Source organism: Arachis ipaensis, chromosome B4 (genome assembly GCF_059453495.1).
Source record: "Arachis ipaensis isolate K30076 ecotype BB chromosome B4, ASM5945349v1, whole genome shotgun sequence".
Lineage (NCBI taxonomy): Eukaryota > Viridiplantae > Streptophyta > Magnoliopsida > Fabales > Fabaceae > Arachis > Arachis ipaensis.
In genome coordinates this window covers 92,175,929-92,183,072 of record NC_142439.1, presented here as the reverse complement: position 1 = coordinate 92,183,072, position 7,144 = coordinate 92,175,929, and the positions used below count along the sequence as shown (strand labels likewise).

General features: G+C 41.3%; 1 non-coding gene across 1 annotated transcript; it reads left to right on the top strand.

The window, feature by feature from the left end:
* Positions 1-4,187: 4,187 nt before the first annotated feature.
* On the top strand, positions 4,188-4,291 carry LOC148568370 (small nucleolar RNA R71). The gene has a single exon (XR_015882541.1). It is a non-coding gene; the product is annotated as a small nucleolar RNA R71 (small nucleolar RNA).
* The last annotated feature ends 2,853 nt before the right edge of the window (positions 4,292-7,144 follow it).

Below are 7,144 nucleotides of genomic sequence, written 5' to 3'. Positions count from 1 at the left end.
TCCTTGAAGTTCCCACAGTCTTTTCCAGGATCCTTTTGAGTTCTCTGTTAGATATTTCGGCTTGCCCACTTGTTTGTGGATGGTATGGTGTGGCTACCTTGTGTTTGACTCCATATTTTAGAAGCAATGCCTCTAATGGTTTGTTGCAGAAGTGGCTTCCTCCATCACTGATGATTGCTCTTGGAACTCCAAAACGGCAAAAAATGTGTTTTCTGAGGAAGTTCATGACTACCTTATTATCATTGGTTGGAGTTGCTATTGCTTCAACCCATTTGGAGACATAGTCTACTGCCACAAGAATGTAATTATTTGAGTATGAGGAGGGAAAAGGTCCCATGAAATCTATCCCCCATACATCAAACAATTCAAGTTCCAGAATGAATTGTTGTGGCATTTCATTTCTTCTTGGCAAGTTCCCCGCTTTCTGGCATTCATGGCAGTGCTTCACTAGTTCCTTTGCATCTTTGAAGATAGTGGGCCAATAAAAACCACACTGCAACACCTTAGCTGCTGTTCTTTCTCCTGCAAAATGTCCTCCATAAGTGGAGCCATGGCAGTCCCATAAGACTTCCCTTCCTTCTTCCTCTGATATGCATCTTCTGAGTATGCCATCGGAACATTTTTTGAACAAGTATGGTTCGTCCCAGATGAAGTATTTGGCATCATTTACCAATTTCTTCCTTTGATGCTTGTTAAATTCCAACGGCCAACTCCCAGTGGCCTTGAAGTTTGCTATGTCTGCAAACCAGGGTGCTTTGTGAATTACCATGAGTTGTTCATCAGGGAAGCACTCATTTATATGTGTGCTTTGTGCGCTCCCTTCTTCACATGGTATCCTTGATAAATGGTCTGCCACCTTGTTCTCTACACCCTTCTTGTCTTTGATTTCAATGTCAAATTCCTGCAACAAAAGAACCCATCTAATGAGTCTTGGTTTGGATTCTTGTTTAGCAAGTAAGTATTTTAAAGCTGAATGATCAGTGAAGACAATGACTTTAGATCCAATGAGATAGGATCTAAATTTGTCAAATGCAAAGACTATTGCCAAGAGTTCTTTTTCAGTGGTTGTGTAATTCCTTTGGTTAGCATTCAAGACTTTACTGGCATAATAAATCACATGTACCAAATTGTCTTTCCTTTGTCCTAACACTGCCCCAATAGCAAGGTCTGATGCATCACACATCAGTTCAAAAGGTAAGTTCCAATCAGGTGGGGCAATGATAGGTGCAGAGGAAAGTTTTTGCTTCAAAAGTTCATAGGCTAGCATGCAATTTTTATCAAATACAAAGGGTGTATCAGAGACAAGCAAGTTACTCAAAGGTTTGGCTATTTTAGAAAAGTCTCTAATAAACCTTCTGTAAAACCCAGCGTGTCCCAAAAAACTCCTAACTGCCTTGACATTACTTGGTGGAGGTAGTTTTTCAATGATTTCCACCTTAGCTCTGTCCACCTCCATGCCTCTATTAGAGATTTTGTGGCCAAGGACTATTCCTTCTGTGACCATGAAATGACACTTTTCCCAGTTTAATACTAGGTTGGTCTCTTGGCACCTCTTAAGCACCAAGGCAAGGTGTTGTAGGCAGCTAGGAAAAGAATCTCCAAACACAGAAAAATCGTCCATGAAGACCTCAATAAATTTTTCAATCATGTCCGAAAAGATGGACAGCATGCATCTTTGGAAAGTGGCAGGTGCATTGCACAATCCAAAGGGCATGCGTCTATAAGCAAAAACTCCATATGGACAAACAAATGATGTTTTCTCTTGATCTCTAGGATCAACTACTATTTGGTTGTAGCCTGAATATCCATCCAAAAAGCAATAGTAAGCATGTCCGGCAAGCCTTTCAAGCATCTGATCCATGAATGGGAGTGGGAAGTGATCCTTTCTGGTGGCTTCATTGAGCTTCCTGTAGTCTATGCACATCCTCCACCCAGTGACGGTTCTTGTGGGTATGAGTTCGTTCTTCTCATTTGGCACCACAGTTATGCCACCTTTCTTGGGAACTACATGGATGGGACTAACCCATGGGCTATCAGAAATGGGGTAGATTACCCCTGCCTGCCATAACTTCATGACTTCCTTTTGTACCACTTCTTTCATGACGGGATTCAATCTTCTCTGAGCTTGAATGGAGGGTCTAGCATCCTCTTCTAACAAGATTTTATGCATGCATATGGATGAACTTATCCCCTTCAAATCAGCTAGGGTCCATCCAATGGCATCTTGATGAGTTTGCAGCACCTTGATCAATTCTTCTTCCTGTTCTTGGCTCAGGGCAGAGCTAATGATAACAGGGTGACTCTCATCACTACCCAAGTATGCATACTTGAGATTAGGGGGCAATGCTTTGAGCTCAGGTTTTGGTGCTTCCTTCTCTTTTTTCACTCTCTCTGGCATGCTTAGCATGGTTGTTTCAGCAGCCTTGATGTCACTATCTTCAATATCCTTGGTGAACTCCTCCTCTGCCACTTCCTTTATTGTTTCCTCAAAAGTTTCTTGTACTGCAATGTCCACTACATCAACCCTCATGCATTCCCTTAGTGATTCTGATGGATAGCTCATTGCCTTGAATACGTTAAACACCAATTTCTCATCATGTAGTCTAAGAGTGAGTTCACCCTTTTGTACATCTATGATGGCTCCAGCAGTAGCTAGGAAGGGTCTTCCCAGAATTATTGAAGCTTTTGCTTCTTCCTCCATATCTAACACCACAAAATCAGCAGGAAATATAAAATCTCCCACTTTCACCAACAAATCCTCAACTATCCCATGAGGGAATTTAAAAGTTCGATCTGCCAATTGGAGGGCCATTCTTGTTGGTTTAGCTTCCTCAATCTTCATTCTTCTCATCATTTTTAGAGACATCAAATTGATACTGGCCCCTAAGTCACACAAGGCCTTCTCCACCATGACTTCTCCTATGATGCAGGGAATTTGGAAACTGCCTGGATCCTTCAATTTCTGAGGCAGTTTGTGCTGGATGATGGCACTGCATTCTTCAGTTAACAACACAGTTTCCTCATTTCTCCAGCTTCTCTTCTTGGTCATTAATTCTTTTAAGAATTTTGCATAGAGTGGCATTTGCTCTATTGCCTCAGCAAACGGAATGTTGATTTGGAGCTTCTTGAAAATCTCCAAGAACCTGGAGAATTGACCATCCTTTTCACTCTTCATCAAACGTTGAGGATATGGTGCTTTAGGTGTATAAGGCTTCAGGACCTCTTTTTCTTTTTCTTTTGTTGCGGACTGTGTAAAAGATTGTCCTTGTTCCTTGTCTCTCACATGTTCCCTTGCTTCATCCTCTATGGTTTCCTTTGAGATCTCCTTTAGATTCTTTCCACTTCTGAGGGTTATGGCCTTACATTCTTCCCTTGCAATAGCCTTGGCCGCACGAGAAACGCTTGTCCCAGGGTTTTGCTTAGACAAATACAAAATTTGATTTTCTAGCTTCAGGATGGCAGCTCCTTGGTTTTGCAGGTTAGAATTTACTTCTTCCTTAAAAGCTTTCAATTCGGTTATGTCTTGACTCATGGTTGCAAGCATTCCTTCTATCCGGTTCAATTGATCTTGAAATTGTTGGTTCGGATTAGGTTGGGTAGGTTGATTATTTTGGTCATGATATGGTGGTTGGGGGTAAGTGTTTTGTGTGGCTTGGTATGATCTTTGGTTGGAGTTTTGGTATGTGGAATTGTTATGTTGGTTGTGGTTGTAAGGTTTGTGGTTTTGTGGTTGGGTTTGTTGGTTCCCCCACCCAAAGTTTGGGTGGTTTCTCCAGCCTGGGTTGTAAGTGTTGGAATGTGGATCATATGATTGCCTTTGTTGGTTTCCCACATAGTTGGCCTCTTCCCAATCACCTCCTTCAATGCTTACTTCCTCTTGATCTTGTGTGTGTATTGCAGCTACTTGCTTTGTTTCTAATTGCCTGGTAAGCTCCGCTAGTTGCTTGGCAAACACCTTGTTTTGGGCTAGAATTGTATCAACATGGTTCAGCTCCATGACTCCCTTAGTGTTGTGCCTCTCTGATGCATAGTACTACTCATTCTCAGCCACTGTCTCAATCACTTCAATGGCTTCTTCCACAGTCTTTTTCCTGTTCAATGAACCTCCTGATGAATGGTCTACAGCCTTCCTTGATTCATAAGAGAGTCCATCATAGAAGATATGCAATTGCACCCAATCATGGAACATGTCTGGTGGGCATTTCCTTGTCAAGTCCTTGAATCTCTCCCATGCCTCGTAGAGAGTTTCACCATCTTGTTGTCTAAAAGTCTGAACCTCAGATCGAAGCCTATTGACCTTTTGTGGAGGGTAGAAACGTGCCAGAAACTTGCTTTCCACCTCATCCCATGTTGTTAGACTCCCCCTTGGGAATGATTCCAGTCACTTAGCTGCCTTGTCCCTAAGTGAAAATGGGAACAAAAGCAGTTTATAGGCATCTTCCTGGACTCCATTGGACTTCACAGTGTCACAAATTCTCAGGAATTTTGTGAGATGTTGGTTGGGATCTTCATTAGCACTACCACCAAATGAACAATGATTCTCCACAAGTGATATTAGCTGTGGTTTGAGCTCAAAATTGTTGGCCTGAATGGGTGGTTTCTGGATGCTACTACCACAATTCCCAGAGGTTGGGTTTATGTATGAACTAAGAACCCTCCTCTCAGGAATGGCATGGTTTCCATCAGCTCTCTCATGGTTGTGAACTTCTCTATCCATGTTGAGATCTAAAGCTTCCTCAAAATTATCCTCAGATTCTCCTTCAGATTCTTCTTCTCCCAGTACTCTCTTCCCTCTTGCTTCCCTTCTAAGTCTATGAAGGGTCCTCTCTGGTTCGGTATATGGAGGAGTTGATGTCTCTCCTCTCCTACCTGTCATACAAGAACACAGCTCAGGCAACAAACAAGTGAAATACTCTTGGTTAATGGAAGAGTATGGTTAGAGCAATTGAGGAATTAATTCAAACAGTTAGTGAGTCAGTGAGTTAGTTGCTTGAATTTAAAGGCATAAAGAAAGAAAGCATGTAACAGGGTGCAGAAATTAAAATTCAACAAGTAACTTGTACTGAATTAATCAAAACAAAAAAAAAATGCTCAATCTAGTTAACTTCCAATTTGAGAATTGTCAATCGAAAACCAATCCCCGGCAACGGCGCCATAAACTTGATGCACATAAACTAGTTATGCTACGATTTAGGAAATTGCACGATCGGCAAAATTCCTTCCGACAAGTGCACCGGTTATCGTCAAGTAAAAACTCACAATAGAGTGAGGTCGAATCCCACAAGGATTGGTTGAGTGAGCAATTCGGATTAGAAGTGTGTTCTAGTTGAGCGGAATCAAGATTGAGATGAGAATTGCGGAATGTAAAATTGGCGGGAAAAGTAAATGACAAGAAATTGAAATGGCGGAATCTTAAATTGCATGAATTAAAGAGCAGAAACGAAATTGCTGAAATAAAAAGGGAATGGGGGTGATTGCATGAATTGAGTTGCAGAATGTAAAGAGAAGATGGAAATCAGAATTGGGGGATTCATTGGGTTATAGGAGATATTGAGATCTCCGAATCAAAACATGTTTATCTCTTCCTCAAGCAATGCGTTCATTGAATTTTGCTTGGCAATCTTATATGATTGGATCCCAATCCCTTGGCTCACCAATTCTCTCTAAAAACAAACAAATTCCCAATCCCTTGGTTTAAATGTTCATAAGAAGAGATGATGTTCGATCACTGATTATACCACACAGTTTCATGAACCACAATTTGGTAGGATTACATGTCACAATATCCATCCAAACCCCAATCCAATTCACTGTGAGAAAGCTTCTCTAGCATGAATCCTCCATTCCTTTCCCAAGGTTCCGAAGGATTCCAAGTATGGGTAGTTTCTTTCCCAAGACAACTACTCAATAGAATTAGATCGAGAAGCTTTCTAACAAAATTCAAGAGAAAAGATTGAAGAAGAAGATAAACTATTATTGATTCATTGAATTACAATAGAGCTCCCTAACCCAATGAAAGGGGGTTTAGTGAGTCATAGCTCTGAATTCAATTACAAAGAAAATGAAAACTAGCTCCAAGTGAAAGTAAAGTCCACTCTCACTTAAATTCTATCCTATTTATACACTTTCTATATTGAGCTTCTGTTGTGCTTCTTGGGCTTTGAGGCCTCTCCTTGCTTTCCTTTTGCCTTGGGTTTATGATCCATAATCTTGATGAGGCTGTTGATCCAAATTCTGTAACATTCATTGAGCCAACTTAGTGATAATCAAATAATGACACATGACTCAATAAATTGAGATTTCAAACTCATCAATCCTTCAGGCCCAATCCCATAAACCATGATATTCAATTGGGTTTCATACCAGAGTAAGTTTAAGTTATTGTTTGTGCTCAAAGAGTAACTTAAACCGCAATATTATTGGCCCAGAAACCTTTTCCAAGAGTGGCGTTTAAGTTGCAGTTTAAGCTTAAACTGCAGCTTAAACGCCAGATACTTCCAGTGAGGCCTTTTGTAGAAGCACGTTTAAGCTTCAGTTTAAGGTTAAACTGAAGCTTAAACGTGGAAATGGAAGAAGGCAGCCCTGGAGAGTAATGTAGTCGAACACGTTTAAGCTTCAGTTTAAGGTTAAACTGAAGCTTAAACGTGGATAAAGGAAGGGCAGCCCTGGAGGTCGAACACGTTTAACCTCCAGTTTAAGGTTAAACTGGAGGTTAAACGTGGGAATGGAAGGAGGCATCCTGGAGGTCGAACACGTTTAACCTCCAGTTTAAGGTTAAACTGGAGGTTAAACGTGGAAGCTTAGAATGGTAGCCCTGGAGGTGTCGAACACGTTTAAGCTCTAGTTTGAGGTCAAACTGGAGCTTAAACGTGGAAATGGAGAGAGCAACCCTGGAAGAGAAAATCTGTCGAACACGTTTAAGCTCCAGTTTGAGGTCAAACTGGAGCTTAAACGTGGAAATGGCTCCCTGGTGCTCTTCCCACTTCTGGCGTTTAACCTCCAGTTTAAGGTTAAACTGGAGGTTAAACGTGGAACTCCTTCCTGGGTGGCATTCTCATTCTGGCGTTTAACCTCCAGTTTAAGGTCAAACTGGAGGTTAAACGTGGAAATGCTTCTTTGGTGAGTCTTTCATTCTGGCGTTTAA